A 26,542-nucleotide genomic window follows, 5' to 3' on the forward strand; every position below is an offset into this window, starting at 1 on the left:
ACTCCCAGCCACAGGCCCCCGAACACAAACTACGGCCCTTTTCCCTGGAAGTAAAACTGACCTGCCCATCTTCTGGCTTGCAGATTGCAGGAGCCACTTGGTACTATCAAACCAGCCCGACTCGGCACTGCTTCCAACTTTCATCTTGGATCCATCCTGCGTGGTGTGGATTTTCAGGAGCCAGCTGGCCACTCCCAGTCACAGGCCTCCGAACACAAACCACGGCACATTTCCCTGGGAAAAAAAACTCACCCGCCCCGCTTCTGGCTGGCAGATTGCAGGAGCCACTTGGCCCTATCAAACCAGCCCGACTTGGTACAGGTCCCCCCTTGGGTCTGGGAACCATCCTGCGTAGCGTGGATTTTCAGGAGCCAGCCGGCCACTCCCAGCCACAGGCCCCCGAACACAAGCCACGGCCCTTTTCCCTGGCAAACAAAACTCACCCGCACCGCTGCTGGCTGGCAGATTGCAGGAGCCACTTGCCTCTATCAAACCAGCCCGACTTGGCACTGGTGCCCCCTTTGGTCTGGGAACCATCCTGCGCGGTGTGGATTTTCAGGAGCCAGCCGGCCACTCCCAGCCACAGGCCCCCAAACACAAACCACGGCCCTTTTCCCTGGCAAACAAAACTCACCCGCCCTGCTTCTGGCTGGCAGACTGCAGGAGACACTTGCCTCTATCAAACCAGCCCGACTTGGCACTGGTGCCCCCTTTGGTCTGGGAACCATCCTGCGCGGTGTGGATTTTCAGGAGCCAGCCGGCCACTCCCAGCCACAGGCCCCCGAACACAAACCACGGCCCTTTTCCCTAGCAAACAAAACTTACCCGCACCGCTTCTGGCTGGCAGATTGCAGGAGCCACTTGGCCCTATCAAACCAGCCCGACTTGGTACAGGTCCCCCCTTGGGTCTGGGAACCATCCTGCGCGGTGTGGATTTTCAGAGCCAGCCGGCCACTCCCAGCCACAGGCCCCCAAACACATTCCACAGCCCGTTTCCCGGGAAAAAAAAATCAGCTGCCCCGCTTCTCGCTGGCAGATTGCAGGAGCCACTTGCCTCTATCAAACCAGCCGGACTTGGCACTGGTGCCCCCTTGGGTCTGGGAACTATCCTGCGTATCGTGGATTTTCAGGAGCCAGCCAGCCACTCCCAGCCACAGGCCCCCAAACACAAGCCACCGCCCTTTTTCCCTGGCAAACAAAACTCACCCGCCCCTCTTCTGGCTGGCAGATTGCAGGAGCCACTTGCCTCTATCAAACCAGCCCGACTCGGCACTTGTGCCACCTTTCATCTGGGAACCATCCTGCGTATCGTGGATTTTCAGGAGCCAGCCGGCCCCTCCCAGCCACAGGCCCCCGAACACAAGCCACCGCCCTTTTTTCCCTAGGCAAACAAAACTCACCCGCCCCGCTTCTGGCTGGCAGAATGCAGGAGCCACTCGCCTCTATCAAACTAGCCCTACTCGGCACTGCTCCCACCTTTCATCTGGGAACCATCCTGCGTATCGTGGATTTTCAGGAGCCTGCCTGCCACTCCCAGCCACAGGCCCCCGAACACAAACCACAGCCCTTTTCCCTGGCAAACAAAACTCACCCGCCCCGCTTCTGGCTGGCAGATTGCAAGAGCCACTGGCCTCTATCAAACCAGCTCGACTCGGCACTGGTGCCCACTTGGGTCTGGGAGCCATCCTGCGCGGCGTGGATTTTCAGGAGCCAGCCGGCCACTCCCAGCCACAGGCCCCCAAACACAAACTACGGCCCTTTTCCCTGGAAGTAAAACTGACCTCCCCACCTTCTTGATGGTAGACTGCAGGAGCCACTTGCCTGTATCAAACCAGCCCGACTTGGCACTGGTGCCCCCTTTGGCCTGGGAACCATCCTGCGCGGCCTTGATTTTCAGGAGCCAGCCGGCCACTCCCAGTCACAGGCCAACGAACACAAACCACGGCACTTTTCCCTGGGAAAAAAAACTCACCCGCCCCGCTTCTGGCTGGCAGACTGCAGGAGCCACTTGCCTCTATCAAACCAGCCCGACTTGGCACTGGTCCCCCCTTGGGTCTGGGAACCATCCTGCGTATCGTGGATTCTCAGGAGCAAGCCGGCCACTCCCAGCCACAGGCCCCGAAACAAAAACTACGGCCCATTTCCCTGGAAGTAAAACTGACCTGCCCATCTTCTGGCTGGCAGATTGCAGGAGGCACTTGGTACTATCAAACCAATCCGACTCGGCACTGGTGCCACCTTTCATCTGGGAACCATCCTGCGTATCGTGGATTTTCAGGAGCCAGCCGGACACTCCCAGCCACAGGCCCCCGAACACAAACTACGGCCCTTTTCCCTGGAAGTAAAACTGACCTGCCCATCTTCTGGCTTGCAGATTGCAGGAGCCACTTGGTACTATCAAACCAGCCCGACTCGGCACTGCTTCCAACTTTCATCTTGGATCCATCCTGCGTATTGTGGATTTTCAGGAGCCAGCTGGCCACTCCCAGTCACAGGCCCCCAAACACAAACCACGGCACATTTCCCTGGGAAAAAAAACTTACCCGCCCCGCTTCTGGCTGGCAGATTGCAGGAGCCACTTGGCCCTATCAAACCAGCCCGTCTTGGCACTGGTGCCCACTTGGGTCTGGGAACCATCCTGCGCGGTGTGGATTTTCAGGAGCCAGCCGGCCACTCCCAGCCACAGGCCCCCAAACACATTCCACAGCCCGTTTCCCGGGAAAAAAAAATCAGATGCCCCGCTTCTCGCTGGCAGATTGCAGGAGCCACTTGCCTCTATCAAACCAGCCCGACTTGGCACTGGTGCCCCCTTGGGTCTGGGAACTATCCTGCGTATCGTGGATTTTCAGGAGCCAGCCAGCCACTCCCAGCCACAGGCCCCCAAACACAAGCCACCGCCCTTTTTCCCTGGCAAACAAAACTCACCCGCACCGCTGCTTGCTGGCAGATTGCAGGAGCCACTTGCCTCTATCAAACCAGCCCGACTTGGCACTTGTGCCACCTTTCATCTGGGAACCATCCTGCGTATCGGGGATTTTCAGGAGCCAGCCGGCCCCTCCCAGCCACAGGCCCCCGAACACAAGCCACCGCCCTTTTTCCCTGGCAAACAAAACTCACCCGCCCCGCTTCTGCCTGGCAGAATGCAGGAGCCACTCGCCTCTATCAAACCAGCCCTACTCGGCACTGCTCCCACCTTTCATCTGGGAACCATCCTGCGTATCGTGGATTTTCAGGAGCCTGCCTGCCACTCCCAGCCACAGGCCCCCGAACACAAACCACAGCCCTTTTCCCTGGCAAACAAAACTCACCCGCCCCGCTTCTGGCTGGCAGATTGCAGGAGCCACTGGCCTCTATCAAACCAGCTCGACTCGGCACTGGTGCCCACTTGGGTCTGGGATCCATCCTGCGCGGCGTGGATTTTCAGGAGCCAGCCGGCCACTCCCAGCCACAGGCCCCCAAACACAAACTACGGCCCTTTTCCCTGGAAGTAAAACTGACCTCCCCACCTTCTTGATGGTAGACTGCAGGAGCCACTTGCCTGTATCAAACCAGCCCGACTTGGCACTGGTGCCCCCTTTGGCCTGGGAACCATCCTGCGCGGCCTTGATTTTCAGGAGCCAGCCGGCCACTCCCAGTCACAGGCCAACGAACACAAACCACGGCACTTTTCCCTGGGAAAAAAAACTCACCTGCCCCGCTTCTGGCGGGCAGATTGCAGGAGACACTTGGCCCTATCAAACCAGCCCGACTTGACACTGGTCCCCCCTTGGGTCTGGGAACCATCCTGCGTAGCGTGGATTTTCAGGAGCCAGCCGGCCACTCCCAGCCACAGGCCCCAAAACACATTCCACAGCCCGTTTTCCGGGAAAAAAAAATCAGCTGCCCCGCTTCTCGCTGGCAGATTGCAGGAGCCACTTGCCTCTATCAAACCAGCCCGACTTGGCACTGGTGCCCCCTTTGGTCTGGGAACCATCCTGCGTATTGTGGATTTTCAGGAGCCAGCCGGCCACTCCCAGCCACAGGCCCCGAAACAAAAACTACGGCCCATTTCCCTGGAAGTAAAACTGACCTGCCCATCTTCTGGCTGGCAGATTGCAGGAGGCACTTGGTACTATCAAACCAATCCGACTCGGCACTGGTGCCACCTTTCATCTGGGAACCATCCTGCGTATCGTGGATTTTCAGGAGCCAGCCGGACACTCCCAGCCACAGGCCCCCGAACACAAACTACGGCCCTTTTCCCTGGAAGTAAAACTGACCTGCCCATCTTCTGGCTTGCAGATTGCAGGAGCCACTTGGTACTATCAAACCAGCCCGACTCGGCACTGCTTCCAACTTTCATCTTGGATCCATCCTGCGTATTGTGGATTTTCAGGAGCCAGCTGGCCACTCCCAGTCACAGGCCTCCGAACACAAACCACGGATCCTTTCCCTGGGGAAAAAAACTCACCCGCCCCGCTTCTGGCTGGCAGATTGCAGGAGCCACTTGGCCCTATCAAACCAGCCCGACTTGGTACAGGTCCCCCCTTGGGTCTGGGAACCATCCTGCGTAGCGTGGATTTTCAGGAGCCAGCCGGCCACTCCCAGCCACAGGCCCCCGAACACAAGCCACGGCCCTTTTCCCTGGCAAACAAAACTCACCCGCACCGCTGCTGGCTGGCAGATTGCAGGAGCCACTTGCCTCTATCAAACCAGCCCGACTTGGCACTGGTGCCCCCTTTGGTCTGGGAACCATCCTGCGCGGTGTGGATTTTCAGGAGCCAGCCGGCCACTCCCAGCCACAGGCCCCCGAACACAAACCACGGCCCTTTTCCCTGGCAAACAAAACTCACCCGCCCTGCTTCTGGCTGGCAGACTGCAGGAGCCACTTGCCTCTATCAAACCAGCCCGACTTGGCACTGGTGCCCCCTTTGGTCCGGGAACCATCCTGCGCGGCGCGGATTTTCAGGAGCCAGCCGGCCACTCCCAGCCACAGGCCCCCAAACACAAACTACGGCCCTTTTCCCTGGAAGTAAAAATGACCTGCCCATCTTCTGGCTGGCGGATTGCAGGAGCCACTTGGCTCTATCAAATCAGCCCGACTCAGCACTGCTCCCAACTTTCATCGGGGAACCATCCTGCGTATTGTGGATTTTCAGAGCCAGCCGGCCACTCCCAGCCACAGGCCCCCAAACACATTCCACAGCCCGTTTCCCGGGAAAAAAAAATCAGCTGCCCCGCTTCTCGCTGGCAGATTGCAGGAGCCACTTGCCTCTATCAAACCAGCCCGACTCGGCACTTGTGCCACCTTTCATCTGGGAACCATCCTGCGTATCGTGGATTTTCAGGAGCCAGCCGGCCCCTCCCAGCCACAGGCCCCCGAACACAAGCCACCGCCCTTTTTTCCCTAGGCAAACAAAACTCACCCGCCCCGCTTCTGGCTGGCAGAATGCAGGAGCCACTCGCCTCTATCAAACTAGCCCTACTCGGCACTGCTCCCACCTTTCATCTGGGAACCATCCTGCGTATCGTGGATTTTCAGGAGCCTGCCTGCCACTCCCAGCCACAGGCCCCCGAACACAAACCACAGCCCTTTTCCCTGGCAAACAAAACTCACCCGCCCCGCTTCTGGCTGGCAGATTGCAAGAGCCACTGGCCTCTATCAAACCAGCTCGACTCGGCACTGGTGCCCACTTGGGTCTGGGAGCCATCCTGCGCGGCGTGGATTTTCAGGAGCCAGCCGGCCACTCCCAGCCACAGGCCCCCAAACACAAACTACGGCCCTTTTCCCTGGAAGTAAAACTGACCTCCCCACCTTCTTGATGGTAGACTGCAGGAGCCACTTGCCTGTATCAAACTAGCCCGACTTGGCACTGGTGCCCCCTTTGGCCTGGGAACCATCCTGCGCGGCCTTGATTTTCAGGAGCCAGCCGGCCACTCCCAGTCACAGGCCAACGAACACAAACCACGGCACTTTTCCCTGGGAAAAAAAACTCACCCGCCCCGCTTCTGGCTGGCAGACTGCAGGAGCCACTTGCCTCTATCAAACCAGCCCGACTTGGCACTGGTCCCCCCTTGGGTCTGGGAACCATCCTGCGTATCGTGGATTCTCAGGAGCCAGCCGGCCACTCCCAGCCACAGGCCCCGAAACAAAAACTACGGCCCATTTCCCTGGAAGTAAAACTGACCTGCCCATCTTCTGGCTGGCAGATTGCAGGAGGCACTTGGTACTATCAAACCAATCCGACTCGGCACTGGTGCCACCTTTCATCTGGGAACCATCCTGCGTATCGTGGATTTTCAGGAGCCAGCCGGACACTCCCAGCCACAGGCCCCCGAACACAAACTACGGCCCTTTTCCCTGGAAGTAAAACTGACCTGCCCATCTTCTGGCTTGCAGATTGCAGGAGCCACTTGGTACTATCAAACCAGCCCGACTCGGCACTGCTTCCAACTTTCATCTTGGATCCATCCTGCGTATTGTGGATTTTCAGGAGCCAGCTGGCCACTCCCAGTCACAGGCCTCCGAACACAAACCACGGCACATTTCCCTGGGAAAAAAAACTTACCCGCCCCGCTTCTGGCTGGCAGATTGCAGGAGCCACTTGGCCCTATCAAACCAGCCCGACTTGGTACAGGTCCCCCCTTGGGTCTGGGAACCATCCTGCGTAGCGTGGATTTTCAGGAGCCAGCCGGCCACTCCCAGCCACAGGCCCCCAAACACAAACTACGGCCCTTTTCCCTGGAAGTAAAAATGACCTGCCCATCTTCTGGCTGGCGGATTGCAGGAGCCACTTGGCTCTATCAAATCAGCCCGACTCGGCACTGCTCCCAACTTTCATCTGGGAACCATCCTGCGTATTGTGGATTTTCAGAGCCAGCCGGCCACTCCCAGCCACAGGCCCCCAAACACATACCACAGCCCGTTTCCCGGGAAAAAAAAATCAGCTGCCCCGCTTCTCGCTGGCAGATTGAAGGAGCCACTTGCCTCTATCAAACCAGCCCGACTTGGCACTGGTGCCCCCTTGGGTCTGGGAACTATCCTGCGTATCGTGGATTTTCAGGAGCCAGCCAGCCACTCCCAGCCACAGGCCCCCAAACACAAGCCGCCGCCCTTTTTCCCTGGCAAACAAAACTCACCCGCCCCGCTTCTGGCTGGCAGATTGCAGGAGCCACTTGCCTCTATCAAACCAGCCCGACTCGGCACTTGTGCCACCTTTCATCTGGGAACCATCCTGCGTATCGTGGATTTTCAGGAGCCAGCCGGCCCCTCCCAGCCACAGGCCCCCGAACACAAGCCACCGCCCTTTTTCCCTGGCAAACAAAACTCACCCGCCCCGCTTCTGGCTGGCAGAATGCAGGAGCCACTCGCCTCTATCAAACCAGCCCTACTCGGCACTGCTCCCACCTTTCATCTGGGAACCATCCTGCGTATCGAGGATTTTCAGGAGCCTGCCTGCCACTCCCAGCCACAGGCCCCCGAACACAAACCACAGCCCTTTTCCCTGGCAAACAAAACTCACCCGCCCCGCTTCTGGCTGGCAGATTGCAGGAGCCACTGGCCTCTATCAAACCAGCTCGACTCGGCACTGGTGCCCACTTGGGTCTGGGAACCATCCTACGCGGCGTGGATTTTCAGGAGCCAGCCGGCCACTCCCAGCCACAGGCCCCCAAACACAAACTACGGCCCTTTTCCCTGGAAGTAAAACTGACCTCCCCACCTTCTTGATGGTAGACTGCAGGAGCCACTTGCCTGTATCAAACCAGCCCGACTTGGCACTGGTGCCCCCTTTGGCCTGGGAACCATCCTGCGCGGCCTTGATTTTCAGGAGCCAGCCGGCCACTCCCAGTCACAGGCCAACGAACACAAACCACGGCACTTTTCCCTGGGAAAAAACCTCACCCGCCCCGCTTCTGGCGGGCAGATTGCAGGAGCCACTTGGCCCTCTCAAACCAGCCCGACTTGGCACTGGTCCCCCCTTGGGTCTGGGAACCATCCTGCGTAGCGTGGATTTTCAGGAGCCAGCTGGCCACTCCCAGCCACAGGCCCCCAAACATATTCCACAGCCCGTTTTCCGGGAAAAAAAAATCAGCTGCCCCGCTTCTCGCTGGCAGATTGCAGGAGCCACTTGCCTCTATCAAACCAGCCCGACTTGGCACTGGTGCCCCCTTGGGTCTGGGAACTATCCTGCGTATCGTGGATTTTCAGGAGCCAGCCAGCCACTCCCAGCCAAAGGCCCCCAAACACAAGCCACCGCCCTTTTTCTCGGGCAAACAAAACTCACCCGCCCCGCTTTTGGCTGGCAGATTGCAGGAGCCACTTGCCTCTATCAAACCAGCCCGACTCGGCATTGGTGCCACCTTTCATCTGGGAACCATCCTGCGTATCGTGGATTTTCAGGAGCCAGCCGGCCCCTCCCAGCCACAGGCCCCCGAACACAAGCCACCGCCCTTTTTCCCTGGCAAACAAAACTCACCCGCCCCGCTTCTGGCTGGCAGATTGCCGGAGCCACTGGCCTCTATCAAACCAGCTCGACTCGGCACTGGTGCCCCCTTGGGTCTTGGAACCATCCTGCGCGGTGTGGATTTTCAGGAGCCAGCCGGCCACTCCCAGCCACAGGCCCCCAAACATATTCCACCGCCCGTTTCCCGGGAAAAAAAAATCAGCTGCCCCGTTTCTCGCTGGCAGATTGCAGGAGCCACTTGCCTCTATCAAACCAGCCCGACTTGGCACTGGTGCCCCCTTGGGTCTGGGAACTATCCTGCGTATCGTGGATTTTCAGGAGCCAGCCAGCCACTCCCAGCCACAGGCCCCCGAACACAAGCCACGGCTTTTTTCCCTGGCAAACAAAACTCACCCGCACCGCTTCTGGCTGGCAGATTGCAGGAGCCACTTGCCTCTATCAAACCAGCCCGACTTGTCACTGGTGCCCCCTTTGGTCTGGGAACCATCCTGCGCGGTGTGGATTTTCTGGAGCCAGCCGGCCACTCCCAGCCACAGGCCCCCAAACACAAACCACGGCCCTTTTCCCTGGCAAACAAAACTCACCAGCCCTGCTTCTGGCTGGCAGTCTGCAGGAGCCACTTGCCTCTATCAAACCAGCCCGACTTGGCACTGGTGCCCCCTTTGGTCCGGGAACCATCCTGCGCGGCGTGGATTTTCAGGAGCCAGCCGGCCACTCCCAGCCACAGGCCCCCAAATACAAACTACGGCCCTTTTCCCTGGAAGTAAAAATGACCTGCCCATCTTCTGGCTGGCGGATTGCAGGAGCCACTTGGCTCTATCAAATCAGCCCGACTCGGCACTGCTCCCAACTTTCATCTGGGAACCATCCTGCGTATTGTGGATTTTCAGAGCCAGCCGGCCACTCCCAGCCACAGGCCCCCAAACACATTCCACAGCCCGTTTCCCGGGAAAAAAAAATCAGCTGCCCCTCTTCTCGCTGGCAGATTGCAGGAGCCACTTGCCTCTATCAAACCAGCCCGACTTGGCACTGGTGCCCCCTTGGGTCTGGGAACTATCCTGCGTATCGTGGATTTTCAGGAGCCAGCCAGCCACTCCCAGCCACAGGCCCCCAAACACAAGCCGCCGCCCTTTTTCCCTGGCAAACAAAACTCACCCGCCCCGCTTCTGGCTGGCAGATTGCAGGAGCCACTTGCCTCTATCAAACCAGCCCGACTCGGCACTTGTGCCACCTTTCATCTGGGAACCATCCTGCGTATCGTGGATTTTCAGGAGCCAGCCGGCCCCTCCCAGCCACAGGCCCCCGAACACAAGCCACCGCCCTTTTTCCCTGGCAAACAAAACTCACCCGCCCCGCTTCTGGCTGGCAGAATGCAGGAGCCACTCGCCTCTATCAAACCAGCCCTACTCGGCACTGCTCCCACCTTTCATCTGGGAACCATCCTGCGTATCGTGGATTTTCAGGAGCCTGCCTGCCACTCCCAGCCACAGGCCCCCGAACACAAGCCACCGCCCTTTTTCCCGGGCAAACAAAACTCACCCGCCCCGCTTCTGGCTGGCAGATTGCAGGAGCCACTGGCCTCTATCAAACCAGCTCGACTCGGCACTGGTGCCCCCTTGGGTCTTGGAACCATCCTGCGAGGTGTGGATTTTCAGGAGCCAGCCGGCCACTCCCAGCCACAGGCCCCCAAACACAAACTACGGCCCTTTTCCCTGGAAGTAAAACTGACCTCCCCACCTTCTTGATGGTAGACTGCAGGAGCCACTTGCCTCTATCAAACCAGCCCGACTTGGCACTGGTGCCCCCTTTGGTCTGGGAACCATCCTGCGCGGTGTGGATTTTCAGGAGCCAGCCGGCCACTCCCAGCCACAGGCCCCCAAACACAAACCACGGCCCTTTTCCCTGGCAAACAAAACTCACCCGCCCTGCTTCTGGCTGGCAGTCTGCAGGAGCCACTTGCCTCTATCAAACCAGCCCGACTTGGCACTGGTGCCCCCTTTGGTCCGGGAACCATCCTGCGCGGCGTGGATTTTCAGGAGCCAGCCGGCCACTCCCAGCCACAGGCCCCCAAATACAAACTACGGCCCTTTTTCCTGGAAGTAAAAATGACCTGCCCATCTTCTGGCTGGCGGGTTGCAGGAGCCACTTGGCTCTATCAAATCAGCCCGACTCGGCACTGCTCCCAACTTTCATCTGGGAACCATCCTGCGTATTGTGGATTTTCAGAGCCAGCCGGCCACTCCCAGCCACAGGCCCCCAAACACATTCCACAGCCTGTTTCCCGGGAAAAAAAAATCAGCTGCCCCTCTTCTCGCTGGCAGATTGCAGGAGCCACTTGCCTCTATCAAACCAGCCCGACTCGGCACTTGTGCCACCTTTCATCTGGGAACCATCCTGCGTATCGTGGATTTTCAGGAGCCAGCCGGCCCCTCCCAGCCACAGGCCCCCGAACACAAACCACAGCCCTTTTCCCTGGCAAACAAAACTCACCCGCCCCGCTTCTGGCTGGCAGATTGCAGGAGCCACTGGCCTCTATCAAACCAGCTCGACTCGGCACTGGTGCCCACTTGTGTCTGGGAACCATCCTGCGCGGCGTGGATTTTCAGGAGCCAGCCGGCCACTCCCAGCCACAGGCCCCCAAACACAAACTACGGCCCTTTTCCCTGGAAGTAAAACTGACCTCCCCACCTTCTTGATGGTAGACTGCAGGAGCCACTTGCCTGTATCAAACCAGCCCGACTTGGCACTGGTGCCCCCTTTGGCCTGGGAACCATCCTGCGCGGCGTGGATTTTCAGGAGCCAGCCGGCCACTCCCAGCCACAGGCCCCCAAACACATACCACGGCCCTTTTCCCTGGAAGTAAAACTGACCTGCCCATCTTCTGGCTGGCAGATTGCAGGAGCCACTTGGTACTATCAAACCAGCCCGACTCGGCACTGGTGCCACCTTTCATCTGGGAACCATCCTGCGTATCGTGGATTTTCAGGAGCCAGCCGGACACTCCCAGCCACAGGCCCCTGAACACAAACTACGGCCCTTTTCCCTGGAAGTAAAACTCACCCGTCCCGCTTCTGGCTGGCAGATTGCAGGAGCCACTTGCCTCTATCAAACCAGCCCGACTCGGCACTGCTCCCACCTTTCATCTGGGAACCATCCTGCGTATCGTGGATTTTCAGGAGCCAGCCTGCCACTCCCAGCCACAGGCCCCCGAACACAAACCACGGCCCTGTTCCCTGGCAAACAAAACTCACCCGCCCTGCTTCTGGCTGGCAAATTGCAGGAGGCACTGCTCTATCAAACCAGCCCGACTCGGCACTGGTGCCCCCTTGGGTATGGGAACCATCCTGCGTATCGTGGATTTTCAAGAGCCAGCCGGCCACTCCCAGGCACAGGCCCCGAAACAAAAACTACGGCCCTTTTCCCTGGAAGTAAAACTGACCTGCCCATCTTCTGGCTGGCAGATTGCAGGAGCCACTTGGTACTATCAAACCAATTTGACTCGGCACTGGCGCCACCTTTCATCTGGGAACCATCCTGCGTATCGTGGATTTCCAGGAGCCAGCCTGCCACTCCCAGCCTCAGGCCCCCGAACACAAACCACGGCCCTGTTCCCTGGCAAACAAAACTCACCCGTCCTGCTTCTGGCTGGTAGATTGCAGGAGCCACTTGGTACTATCAAACCAGCCCGACTCGGCACAGATCTCCCCTTGGGTCTGGGAACCATCCTGCGTATCGTGGATTTTCATGAGCCAGCCGACCACTCCCAGCCACAGGCCCCGAAACAGAAACTACGGCCCATTTCCCTGGAAGTAAAACTGAGCTGCCCATCTTCTGGCTGGCAGATTGCAGGAGACACTTGGTACTATCAAACCAATCCGACTCGGCACTGGCGCCACCTTTCATCTGGGAACCATCCTGCGTATCGTGGATTTTCAGGAGCCAGCCGGACACTCCCAGCCACAGGCCCCCGAACACAAACCACGGCCCTGTTCCCTGGGAAAAAAAACTCACCCGCCCCGCTTCTGGCTGGCAGATTGCAGGAGCCACTTGGCCCTATCAAACCAGCCCGACTTGGCACTGGTCCCCCCTTGGGTCTGGGAACCATCCTGCGTATCGTGGATTTTCAGGAGCCAGCCCGCCACTCCCAGCCACAGGCCCCCGAACACAAACTACGGCCCATTTCCCTGGAAGTAAAACTTACCTGCCCATCTTCAGGCGGGCAGATTGCAGGAGGCACTTGGTACTATCAAACCAATCCGACTCGGCACTGGTGCCACCTTTCATCTGGGAACCATCCTGCGTATCGTGGATTTTCAGGAGCCAGCCGGACACTCCCAGCCACAGGCCCCTGAACACAAACTACGGCCCTTTTCCCTGGAAGTAAAACTGACCTGCCCATCTTCTGGCTTGCAGATTGCAGGAGCCACTTGGCTCTATCAAACCAGCCCGACTTGGCACTGCTTCCAACTTTCATCTTGGAACCATCCTGCGTATTGTGGATTTTCAGGAGCCAGCTGGCCACTCCCAGTCACAGGCCTCCGAAAACAAACCACGGCACTTTTCCCTGGGAAAAAAAACTCACCAGCCCCGCTTCTGGCTGGCAGATTGCAGGAGCCACTTGGCCCTATCAAACCAGCCCGACTTGGTACAGGTCCCCCCTTGGGTCTGGGAACCATCCTGCGTATCGTGGATTTTCAGGAGCCAGCCGGCCACTTTCACCCACAGGCCCCCAGACAAGTACCAAAGCCCTGTTCCCTGGAAAAAAAACTCACCCGCCCCGCTTCTGGATGGCAGATTGCAGGAGCCACTTGGCTCTATCAAACCAGCCCGACTTGGTCCTGGTGCAACTTTCATCTGGGAACCATCCTGCGTATCGTGGATTTTCAGGAGCCAGCCGGCCTCTCCCAGCCACAGGCCCCTGAAAACAAACCACGGCCCTTTTCCCTGGCAAACAAAACTCACCCGCCCCGCTTCTGGCTGGCAGATTGCAGGAGCCACATGGCTCAATGAGTCCAGCCTGACTTGGCTCTGGTGCCCCCTTGGGTCTGGAAATCATCCTGCGTATCGTGGATTTTCAGGAGCCAGCCGGCCACTCCCACCCACAGGCCCCCGAACACAAACCACGGTCCTTTTCCCGGGCAAACAAAACTCACCCGCCCCGCTTCTGTCTGGCAGATTGCAGGAGCCACTTTGCTCTATCAAACCAGCCTGACTTGGCACTTGTGCCACCTTTCATCTGGGAACCATCCTGCGTATTGTGGATTTCCAGAAGCCAGCCGGGCACTCTCAGCCACAGGCCCCCAAACACATACCACGGCCCTTTTCCCTGGAAGTAAAACTGACCTGCCCATCTTCTGGCTGGCAGATTGCAGGAGCCACTAGGTACTATTAAACCAGCCCGACTCGGCACTGGTGCCGCCTTTCATCTGGGAACCATCCTGCGTATCGTGGATTTTCAGGAGCCAGCCGGCCTCTCCCAGCCACAGGCCCCTGAACACAAACCACGGCCCTTTTCCCTGGCAAACAAAACTCACCCTCCCAGCTTCTGGCTAGCAGATTGCAGGAGCCACTTGGCTCAATCAATCCAGCCTGACTTGGCTCTGGTGCCCCCTTGGGTCAGGAAATCATCCTGCGTATCGTGGATTTTCAGGAGCCAGCTGGCCACTCCCAGCCACAGGCCCCCGAACACAAACTACGGCCCATTTCCCTGGAAGTAAAACTTACCTGCCCATCTTCAGGCTGGCAGGTTGCAGGAGGCACTTGGTACTATCAAACGAATCTGACTCGGCACTGGTGCCACCTTTCATCTGGGAACCATCCTGCGAATCGTGGATTTTCAGGAGCCAGCCGGACACTCCCAGCCACAGGCCCCTGAACACAAACTACGGCCCTTTTCCCTGGAAGTAAAACTGACCTGCCCATCTTCTGGCTTGCAGATTGCAGGAGCCACTTGGGTCTATCAAACCAGCCCGACTCGGCACTGCTTCCAGCTTTCATCTTGGAACCATCCTGCGTATTGTGGATTTTCAGGAGCCAGCTGGCCACTCCCAGTCACAGGCCTCCGAACACAAACCACGGCACATTTCCCTGGGAAAAAAAACTCACCCGCCCCGCTTCTGGCTTGCAGATTGCAGGAGCCACTTGGCCCTATCAAACCAGCCCGACTTGGTACAGGTCCCCCCTTGGGTCTGGGAACCATCCTGCGTATCGTGGATTTTCAGGAGCCAGCCGGCCACTTTCAGCCACAGGCCCCCAGACAAATACCAAGGCCCTTTTCCCTGGAAAAAAAAACTCACCCGCCCCGCTTCTGGATGGCATATTGCAGGAGCCACTTGGCTCTATCAAACCAGCCCGACTTGGCCCTGGTGCAACTTTCATCTGGGAACCATCCTGCGTATCGTGGATTTTCAGGAGCCAGCCGGGCACTCTCAGCACCAGGCCCCCAAACACATACCACGGCCCTTTTCCCTGGAAGTAAAACTCACCCGCCCCGCTTCTGGCTGGCAGATTGCAGGAGCCACATGGCTCAATGAGTCCAGCCTGACTTGGCTCTGGTGCCCCCTTGGGTCTGGAAATCATCCTGCGTATCGTGGATTTTCAGGAGCCAGCCGGCCACTCCCACCCACAGGCCCCCGAACACAAACCACGGTCCTTTTCCCGGGCAAACAAAACTCACCCGCCCCGCTTCTGTCTGGCAGATTGCAGGAGCCACTTTGCTCTATCAAACCAGCCTGACTTGGCACTTGTGCCACCTTTCATCTGGGAACCATCCTGCGTATTGTGGATTTCCAGGAGCCAGCCGGGCACTCTCAGCCACAGGCCCCCAAACACATACCACGGCCCTTTTCCCTGGAAGTAAAACTGACCTGCCCATCTTCTGGCTGGCAGATTGCAGGAGCCACTAGGTACTATTAAACCAGCCAGACTCGGCACTGGTGCCGCCTTTCATCTGGGAACCATCCTGCGTATCGTGGATTTTCAGGAGCCAGCCGGCCTCTCCCAGCCACAGGCCCCTGAACACAAACCACGGCCCTTTTCCCTGGCAAACAAAACTCACCCTCCCAGCTTCTGGCTAGCAGATTGCAGGAGCCACTTGGCTCAATCAATCCAGCCTGACTTGGCTCTGGTGCCCCCTTGGGTCAGGAAATCATCCTGCGTATCGTGGATTTTCAGGAGCCAGCTGGCCACTCCCAGCCACAGGCCCCCGAACACAAACTACGGCCCATTTCCCTGGAAGTAAAACTTACCTGCCCATCTTCAGGCTGGCAGATTGCAGGAGGCACTTGGTACTATCAAACGAATCTGACTCGGCACTGGTGCCACCTTTCATCTGGGAACCATCCTGCGAATCGTGGATTTTCAGGAGCCAGCCGGACACTCCCAGCCACAGGCCCCTGAACACAAACTACGGCCCTTTTCCCTGGAAGTAAAACTGACCTGCCCATCTTCTGGCTTGCAGATTGCAGGAGCCACTTGGGTCTATCAAACCAGCCCGACTCGGCACTGCTTCCAGCTTTCATCTTGGAACCATCCTGCGTATTGTGGATTTTCAGGAGCCAGCTGGCCACTCCCAGTCACAGGCCTCCGAACACAAACCACGGCACATTTCCCTGGGAAAAAAAACTCACCCGCCCCGCTTCTGGCTTGCAGATTGCAGGAGCCACTTGGCCCTATCAAACCAGCCCGACTTGGTACAGGTCCCCCCTTGGGTCTGGGAACCATCCTGCGTAGCGTGGATTTTCAGGAGCCAGCCGGCCACTTTCAGCCACAGGCCCCCAGACAAATACCAAGGCCCTTTTCCCTGGAAAAAAAAACTCACCCGCCCCGCTTCTGGATGGCATATTGCAGGAGCCACTTGGCTCTATCAAACCAGCCCGACTTGGCCCTGGTGCAACTTTCATCTGGGAACCATCCTGCGTATCGTGGATTTTCAGGAGCCAGACGGCCTCTCCAGCCACAGGCCCCTGAACACAAACCACGGCCCTTTTCCCTGGCAAACAAAACTCACCCGCCCCGCTTCTGTCTGGCAGATTGCAGGAGCCACTTTGCTCTATCAAACCAGCCTGACTTTGCACTGGTGCCACCTTTCATCTGGGAACCACCCTGCGTATTGTGGATTTTCAGGAGCCAGCCGGGCACTCTCAGCACCAGGCCCCCAAACACATACCACGGCCCTTTTCCCTGGAAGTAAAACTGACCTGCCCATCTTCTGGCTGGCAGATTGCAGGAGCCACTTGGTACTATCAAACCAGCCCGACTCGGCACTGGTGCCACCTTTCATCTGGGAACCATCCTGCGTATCGTGGATTTTCAGGAGCCAGCCGGACACTCCCAGCCACAGGCCCCTGAACACAAACTTCGGCCCTTTTCCCTGGAAGTAAAACTGACCTGCCCATCTTCTGGCTGGCAGATTGCAGGAGCCACTTGGTACTTTCAAACCAGCCCGACTCGGCACTGGTGCCACCTTTCATCTGGGAACCATCCTGCGTATCATGGATTTTCAGGAGCCAGCCGGCCCCTCCCAGCCAAAGGCCCCCGAACACAAGCCACCGCCCTTTTTCCCTGGCAAACAAAACTCACCCGCCCCGCTTCTGGCTGGCAGATTGCAGGAGCCACTTGCCTCTATCAAACCAGCCCGACTCGGCACTGCTCCCACCTTTCATCTGGGAACCATCCTGCGTATCGTGGATTTTCAGGAGCCAGCCTGCCACTCCCAGCCACAGGCCCCCGAACACAAACCACGGCCCTGTTCCCTGGCAAACAAAACTCACCCGCCCTGCTTCTGGCTGGCAAATTGCAGGAGGCACTGCTCTATCAAACCAGCCCGACTCGGCACTGGTGCCCCCTTGGGTATGGGAACCATCCTGCGTATCGTGGATTTTCAAGAGCCAGCCGGCCACTCCCAGGCACAGGCCCCGAAACACAAACTACGGCCCATTTCCCTGGAAGTAAAACTGACCTGCCCATCTTCTGGCTGGCAGATTGCAGGAGCCACTTGGTACTATCAAACCAATCCGACTCGGCACTGGCGCCACCTTTCATCTGAGAACCATCCTGCGTATCGTGGATTTTCAGGAGCCAGCCGGACACTCCCAGCCACAGGCCCCCGAACACAAACTACGGCCCATTTCCCTGGAAGTAAAACTGACCTGCCCATCTTCTGGCTGGCAGATTGCAAGAGGCACTTGGTACTATCAAACCCATCCGACTCGGCACTGGTGCCACCTTTCATCTGGGAACCATCCTGCGTATCGTTGATTTTCAGGAGCCAGCCGGACACTCCCAGCCACAGGCCCCTGAACACAAACTACGGCCCTTTTCCCTGGAAGTAAAACTGACCTGCCCATCTTCTGGCTTGCAGATTGCAGGAGCCACTTGGCTCTATCAAACCAGCCCGACTTGGCACTGCTTCCAACTTTCATCTTGGAACCATCCTGCGTATTGTGGATTTTCAGGAGCCAGCTGGCCACTCCCAGTCACAGGCCTCCGAACACAAACCACGGCACTTTTCCCTGGGAAAAAAAACTCACCAGCCCCGCTTCTGGCTGGCAGATTGCAGGAGCCACTTGGCCCTATCAAACCAGCCCGACTTGGTACAGGTCCCCCCTTGGGTCTGGGAACCATCCTGCGTATCGTGGATTTTCAGGAGCCAGCCGGCCACTTTCACCCACAGGCCCCCAGACAAGTACCAAAGCCCTGTTCCCTGGGAAAAAAACTCACCCGCCCCGCTTCAGGATGGCAGATTGCAGGAGCCACTTGGCTCTATCAAACCAGCCCGACTTGGTCCTGGTGCAACTTTCATCTGGGAACCATCCTGCGTATCGTGGATTTTCAGGAGCCAGCCGGCCTCTCCCAGCCACAGGCCCCTGAAAACAAACCACGGCCCTTTTCCCTGGCAAACAAAACTCACCCGCCCAGCTTCTGGCTGGCAGATTGCAGGAGCCACTTGGCCCTATCAAACCAGCCCGACTTGGTACAGGTCCCCCCTTGGGTCTGGGAACCATCCTGCGTAGCGTGGATTTTCAGGAGCCAGCCGGCCACTTTCAGCCACAGGCCCCCAGACAAATACCAAGGCCCTTTTCCCTGGAAAAAAAAACTCACCCGCCCCGCTTCTGGATGGCATATTGCAGGAGCCACTTGGCTCTATCAAACCAGCCCGACTTGGCCCTGGTGCAACTTTCATCTGGGAACCATCCTGCGTATCGTGGATTTTCAGGAGCCAGACGGCCTCTCCAGCCACAGGCCCCTGAACACAAACCACGGCCCTTTTCCCTGGCAAACAAAACTCACCCGCCCCGCTTCTGTCTGGCAGATTGCAGGAGCCACTTTGCTCTATCAAACCAGCCTGACTTTGCACTGGTGCCACCTTTCATCTGGGAACCACCCTGCGTATTGTGGATTTTCAGGAGCCAGCCGGGCACTCTCAGCACCAGGCCCCCAAACACATACCACGGCCCTTTTCCCTGGAAGTAAAACTGACCTGCCCATCTTCTGGCTGGCAGATTGCAGGAGCCACTTGGTACTATCAAACCAGCCCGACTCGGCACTGGTGCCACCTTTCATCTGGGAACCATCCTGCGTATCGTGGATTTTCAGGAGCCAGCCGGACACTCCCAGCCACAGGCCCCTGAACACAAACTTCGGCCCTTTTCCCTGGAAGTAAAACTGACCTGCCCATCTTCTGGCTGGCAGATTGCAGGAGCCACTTGGTACTTTCAAACCAGCCCGACTCGGCACTGGTGCCACCTTTCATCTGGGAACCATCCTGCGTATCATGGATTTTCAGGAGCCAGCCGGCCCCTCCCAGCCAAAGGCCCCCGAACACAAGCCACCGCCCTTTTTCCCTGGCAAACAAAACTCACCCGCCCCGCTTCTGGCTGGCAGATTGCAGGAGCCACTTGCCTCTATCAAACCAGCCCGACTCGGCACTGCTCCCACCTTTCATCTGGGAACCATCCTGCGTATCGTGGATTTTCAGGAGCCAGCCTGCCACTCCCAGCCACAGGCCCCCGAACACAAACCACGGCCCTGTTCCCTGGCAAACAAAACTCACCCGCCCTGCTTCTGGCTGGCAAATTGCAGGAGGCACTGCTCTATCAAACCAGCCCGACTCGGCACTGGTGCCCCCTTGGGTATGGGAACCATCCTGCGTATCGTGGATTTTCAAGAGCCAGCCGGCCACTCCCAGGCACAGGCCCCGAAACACAAACTACGGCCCATTTCCCTGGAAGTAAAACTGACCTGCCCATCTTCTGGCTGGCAGATTGCAGGAGCCACTTGGTACTATCAAACCAATCCGACTCGGCACTGGCGCCACCTTTCATCTGAGAACCATCCTGCGTATCGTGGATTTTCAGGAGCCAGCCGGACACTCCCAGCCACAGGCCCCCGAACACAAACTACGGCCCATTTCCCTGGAAGTAAAACTGACCTGCCCATCTTCTGGCTGGCAGATTGCAAGAGGCACTTGGTACTATCAAACCCATCCGACTCGGCACTGGTGCCACCTTTCATCTGGGAACCATCCTGCGTATCGTTGATTTTCAGGAGCCAGCCGGACACTCCCAGCCACAGGCCCCTGAACACAAACTACGGCCCTTTTCCCTGGAAGTAAAACTGACCTGCCCATCTTCTGGCTTGCAGATTGCAGGAGCCACTTGGCTCTATCAAACCAGCCCGACTTGGCACTGCTTCCAACTTTCATCTTGGAACCATCCTGCGTATTGTGGATTTTCAGGAGCCAGCTGGCCACTCCCAGTCACAGGCCTCCGAACACAAACCACGGCACTTTTCCCTGGGAAAAAAAACTCACCAGCCCCGCTTCTGGCTGGCAGATTGCAGGAGCCACTTGGCCCTATCAAACCAGCCCGACTTGGTACAGGTCCCCCCTTGGGTCTGGGAACCATCCTGCGTATCGTGGATTTTCAGGAGCCAGCCGGCCACTTTCACCCACAGGCCCCCAGACAAGTACCAAAGCCCTGTTCCCTGGGAAAAAAACTCACCCGCCCCGCTTCAGGATGGCAGATTGCAGGAGCCACTTGGCTCTATCAAACCAGCCCGACTTGGTCCTGGTGCAACTTTCATCTGGGAACCATCCTGCGTATCGTGGATTTTCAGGAGCCAGCCGGCCTCTCCCAGCCACAGGCCCCTGAAAACAAACCACGGCCCTTTTCCCTGGCAAACAAAACTCACCCGCCCAGCTTCTGGCTGGCAGATTGCAGGAGCCACTTGGCTCAATGAGTCCAGCCTGACTTGGCTCTGGTGCCCCCTTGGGTCTGGAAATCATCCTGCGTATCGTGGATTTTCAGGAGCCAGCCGGCCACTCCCACCCACAGGCCCCCGAACACAAACCACGGTCCTTTACCCGGGCAAACAAAACTCACCCGCCCCGCTTCTGGCTGGCAGATTGCAGGAGCCACTTTGCTCTATCAAACCAGCCTGACTTGGCACTTGTGCCACCTTTCATCTGGGAACCATCCTGCGTATTGTGGATTTCCAGGAGCCAGCCGGGCACTCTCAGCCACAGGCCCCCAAACACATACCACGGCCCTTTTCCCTGGAAGTAAAACTGACCTGCCCATCTTCTGGCTGGCAGATTGCAGGAGCCACTAGGTACTATTAAACCAGCCAGACTCGGCACTGGTGCCGCCTTTCATCTGGGAACCATCCGGCGTATCGTGGATTTTCAGGAGCCAGCCGGCCTCTCCCAGCCACAGGCCCCTGAACACAAACCACGGCCCTTTTCCCTGGCAAACAAAACTCACCCTCCCAGCTTCTGGCTAGCAGATTGCAGGAGCCACTTGGCTCAATCAATCCAGCCTGACTTGGCTCTGGTGCCCCCTTGGGTCAGGAAATCATCCTGCGTATCGTGGATTTTCAGGAGCCAGCCGGCCACTCCCACCCACAGGCCCCCGAACACAAACCACGGCCCTTTTCCCTGGAAGTAAAACTGACCTGCCCATCTTCTGGCTTGCAGATTGCAGGAGCCACTTGGCTCTATCAAACCAGCCCGACTTGGCACTGCTTCCAACTTTCATCTTGGAACCATCCTGCGTATTGTGGATTTTCAGGAGCCAGCTGGCCACTCCCAGCCCCAGGCCCCCAAACACATACCACGGCCCTTTTCCCTGGAAGTAAAACTGACCTGCCCATCTTCTGGCTGGCAGATTGCAGGAGCAACTTGGTACTATCAAACCAGCCCGACTCGGCACTGGTGCCACCTTTCATCTGGGAACCATCCTGCGTATCGTGGATTTTCAGGAGCCAGCCGGACACTCCCAGCCACAGGCCCCCGAACACAAACTACGGCCCATTTCCCTGGAAGTAAAACTTACCTGCCCATCTTCAGGCTGGCAGATTGCAGGAGGCACTTGGTACTATCAAACCAAGCTGATTCGGCACTGGTGCCACCTTTCATCTGGGAACCATCCTGCGAATCGTGGATTTTCAGGAGCCAGCCGGACACTCCCAGCCACAGGCCCCTGAACACAAACTACGGCCCTTTTCCCTGGAAGTAAAACTGACCTGCCCATCTTCTGGCTTGCAGATTGCAGGAGCCACTTGGCTCTATCAAACCAGCCCGACTCGGCACTGCTTCCAGCTTTCATCTTGGAACCATCCTGCGTATTGTGGATTTTCAGGAGCCAGCTGGCCACTCCCAGTCACAGGCCTCCGAACACAAACCACGGCACATTTCCCTGGGAAAAAAAACTCACCCGCCCCGCTTCTGGCTTGCAGATTGCAGGAGCCACTTGGCCCTATCAAACCAGCCCGACTTGGTACAGGTCCCCCCTTGGGTCGGGGAACCATCCTGCGTAGCATGGATTTTCAGGAGCCAGCCGGCCACTTTCAGCCACAGGCCCCCAGACAAATACCAAGGCCCTTTTCCCTGGAAAAAAAAACTCACCCGCCCCGCTTCTGGATGGCAGATTGCAGGAGCCACTTGGCTCTATCAAACCAGCCCGACTTGGCCCTGGTGCAACTTTCATCTGGGAACCATCCTGCGTATCGTGGATTTTCAGGAGCCAGCCGGCCTCTCCAGCCACAGGCCCCTGAACACAAACCACGGCCCTTTTCCCTGGCAAACAAAACTCACCCGCCCCGCTTCTGTCTGGCAGATTGCAGGAGCCACTTTGCTCTATCAAACCAGCCTGACTTTGCACTGGTGCCACCTTTCATCTGGGAACCACCCTGCGTATTGTGGATTTTCAGGAGCCAGCCGGGCACTCTCAGCACCAGGCCCCCAAACACATACCACGGCCCTTTTCCCTGGAAGTAAAACTGACCTGCCCATCTTCTGGCTGGCAGATTGCAGGAGCCACTTGGTACTATCAAACCAGCCCGACTCGGCACTGGTGCCACCTTTCATCTGGGAACCATCCTGCGTATCGTGGATTTTCAGGAGCCAGCCGGACACTCCCAGCCACAGGCCCCTGAACACAAACTTCGGCCCTTTTCCCTGGAAGTAAAACTGACCTGCCCATCTTCTGGCTGGCAGATTGCAGGAGCCACTTGGTACTTTCAAACCAGCCCGACTCGGCACTGGTGCCACCTTTCATCTGGGAACCATCCTGCGTATCATGGATTTTCAGGAGCCAGCCGGCCCCTCCCAGCCAAAGGCCCCCGAACACAAGCCACCGCCCTTTTTCCCTGGCAAACAAAACTCACCCGCCCCGCTTCTGGCTGGCAGATTGCAGGAGCCACTTGCCTCTATCAAACCAGCCCGACTCGGCACTGCTCCCACCTTTCATCTGGGAACCATCCTGCGTATCGTGGATTTTCAGGAGCCAGCCTGCCACTCCCAGCCACAGGCCCCCGAACACAAACCACGGCCCTGTTCCCTGGCAAACAAAACTCACCCGCCCTGCTTCTGGCTGGCAAATTGCAGGAGGCACTGCTCTATCAAACCAGCCCGACTCGGCACTGGTGCCCCCTTGGGTATGGGAACCATCCTGCGTATCGTGGATTTTCAAGAGCCAGCCGGCCACTCCCAGGCACAGGCCCCGAAACACAAACTACGGCCCATTTCCCTGGAAGTAAAACTGACCTGCCCATCTTCTGGCTGGCAGATTGCAGGAGCCACTTGGTACTATCAAACCAATCCGACTCGGCACTGGCGCCACCTTTCATCTGAGAACCATCCTGCGTATCGTGGATTTTCAGGAGCCAGCCTGCCACTCCCAGCCACAGGCCCCCGAACACAAACTACGGCCCATTTCCCTGGAAGTAAAACTGACCTGCCCATCTTCTGGCTGGCAGATTGCAAGAGGCACTTGGTACTATCAAACCCATCCGACTCGGCACTGGTGCCACCTTTCATCTGGGAACCATCCTGCGTATCGTTGATTTTCAGGAGCCAGCCGGACACTCCCAGCCACAGGCCCCTGAACACAAACTACGGCCCTTTTCCCTGGAAGTAAAACTGACCTGCCCATCTTCTGGCTTGCAGATTGCAGGAGCCACTTGGCTCTATCAAACCAGCCCGACTTGGCACTGCTTCCAACTTTCATCTTGGAACCATCCTGCGTATTGTGGATTTTCAGGAGCCAGCTGGCCACTCCCAGTCACAGGCCTCCGAACACAAACCACGGCACTTTTCCCTGGGAAAAAAAACTCACCAGCCCCGCTTCTGGCTGGCAGATTGCAGGAGCCACTTGGCCCTATCAAACCAGCCCGACTTGGTACAGGTCCCCCCTTGGGTCTGGGAACCATCCTGCGTATCGTGGATTTTCAGGAGCCAGCCGGCCACTTTCACCCACAGGCCCCCAGACAAGTACCAAAGCCCTGTTCCCTGGGAAAAAAACTCACCCGCCCCGCTTCTGGATGGCAGATTGCAGGAGCCACTTGGCTCTATCAAACCAGCCCGACTTGGTCCTGGTGCAACTTTCATCTGGGAACCATCCTGCGTATCGTGGATTTTCAGGAGCCAGCCGGCCTCTCCCAGCCACAGGCCCCTGAAAACAAACCACGGCCCTTTTCCCTGGCAAACAAAACTCACCCGCCCAGCTTCTGGCTGGCAGATTGCAGGAGCCACTTGGCTCAATGAGTCCAGCCTGACTTGGCTCTGGTGCCCCCTTGGGTCTGGAAATCATCCTGCGTATCGTGGATTTTCAGGAGCCAGCCGGCCACTCCCACCCACAGGCCCCCGAACACAAACCACGGTCCTTTACCCGGGCAAACAAAACTCACCCGCCCCGCTTCTGTCTGGCAGATTGCAGGAGCCACTTTGCTCTATCAAACCAGCCTGACTTGGCACTTGTGCCACCTTTCATCTGGGAACCATCCTGCGTATTGTGGATTTCCAGGAGCCAGCCGGGCACTCTCAGCCACAGGCCCCCAAACACATACCACGGCCCTTTTCCCTGGAAGTAAAACTGACCTGCCCATCTTCTGGCTGGCAGATTGCAGGAGCCACTAGGTACTATTAAACCAGCCAGACTCGGCACTGGTGCCGCCTTTCATCTGGGAACCATCCGGCGTATCGTGGATTTTCAGGAGCCAGCCGGCCTCTCCCAGCCACAGGCCCCTGAACACAAACCACGGCCCTTTTCCCTGGCAAACAAAACTCACCCTCCCAGCTTCTGGCTAGCAGATTGCAGGAGCCACTTGGCTCAATCAATCCAGCCTGACTTGGCTCTGGTGCCCCCTTGGGTCAGGAAATCATCCTGCGTATCGTGGATTTTCAGGAGCCAGCCGGCCACTCCCACCCACAGGCCCCCGAACACAAACCACGGCCCTTTTCCCTGGAAGTAAAACTGACCTGCCCATCTTCTGGCTTGCAGATTGCAGGAGCCACTTGGCTCTATCAAACCAGCCCGACTTGGCACTGCTTCCAACTTTCATCTTGGAACCATCCTGCGTATTGTGGATTTTCAGGAGCCAGCTGGCCACTCCCAGTCACAGGCCCCCAAACACATACCACGGCCCTTTTCCCTGGAAGTAAAACTGACCTGCCCATCTTCTGGCTGGCAGATTGCAGGAGCAACTTGGTACTATCAAACCAGCCCGACTCGGCACTGGTGCCACCTTTCATCTGGGAACCATCCTGCGTATCGTGGATTTTCAGGAGCCAGCCGGACACTCCCAGCCACAGGCCCCCGAACACAAACTACGGCCCATTTCCCTGGAAGTAAAACTTACCTGCCCATCTTCAGGCTGGCAGATTGCAGGAGGCACTTGGTACTATCAAACCAATCTGACTCGGCACTGGTGCCACCTTTCATCTGGGAACCATCCTGCGAATCGTGGATTTTCAGGAGCCAGCCGGACACTCCCAGCCACAGGCCCCTGAACACAAACTACGGCCCTTTTCCCTGGAAGTAAAACTGACCTGCCCATCTTCTGGCTTGCAGATTGCAGGAGCCACTTGGCTCTATCAAACCAGCCCGACTCGGCACTGCTTCCAGCTTTCATCTTGGAACCATCCTGCGTATTGTGGATTTTCAGGAGCCAGCTGGCCACTCCCAGTCACAGGCCTCCGAACACAAACCACGGCACATTTCCCTGGGAAAAAAAACTCACCCGCCCCGCGTCTGGCTTGCAGATTGCAGGAGCCACTTGGCTCTATCAAACCAGCCCGACTTGGCACTGCTTCCAACTTTCATCTTGGAACCATCCTGCGTATTGTGGATTTTCAGGAGCCAGCTGGCCACTCCCAGCCCCAGGCCCCCAAACACATACCACGGCCCTTTTCCCTGGAAGTAAAACTGACCTGCCCATCTTCTGGCTGGCAGATTGCAGGAGCAACTTGGTACTATCAAACCAGCCCGACTCGGCACTGGTGCCACCTTTCATCTGGGAACCATCCTGCGTATCGTGGATTTTCAGGAGCCAGCCGGACACTCCCAGCCACAGGCCCCCGAACACAAACTACGGCCCATTTCCCTGGAAGTAAAACTTACCTGCCCATCTTCAGGCTGGCAGATTGCAGGAGGCACTTGGTACTATCAAACCAATCTGACTCGGCACTGGTGCCACCTTTCATCTGGGAACCATCCTGCGAATCGTGGATTTTCAGGAGCCAGCCGGACACTCCCAGCCACAGGCCCCTGAACACAAACTACGGCCCTTTTCCCTGGAAGTAAAACTGACCTGCCCAT

The sequence above is a fragment of the Zonotrichia albicollis genome, chromosome W, assembly GCF_047830755.1.
Source record: "Zonotrichia albicollis isolate bZonAlb1 chromosome W, bZonAlb1.hap1, whole genome shotgun sequence".
Lineage (NCBI taxonomy): Eukaryota > Metazoa > Chordata > Aves > Passeriformes > Passerellidae > Zonotrichia > Zonotrichia albicollis.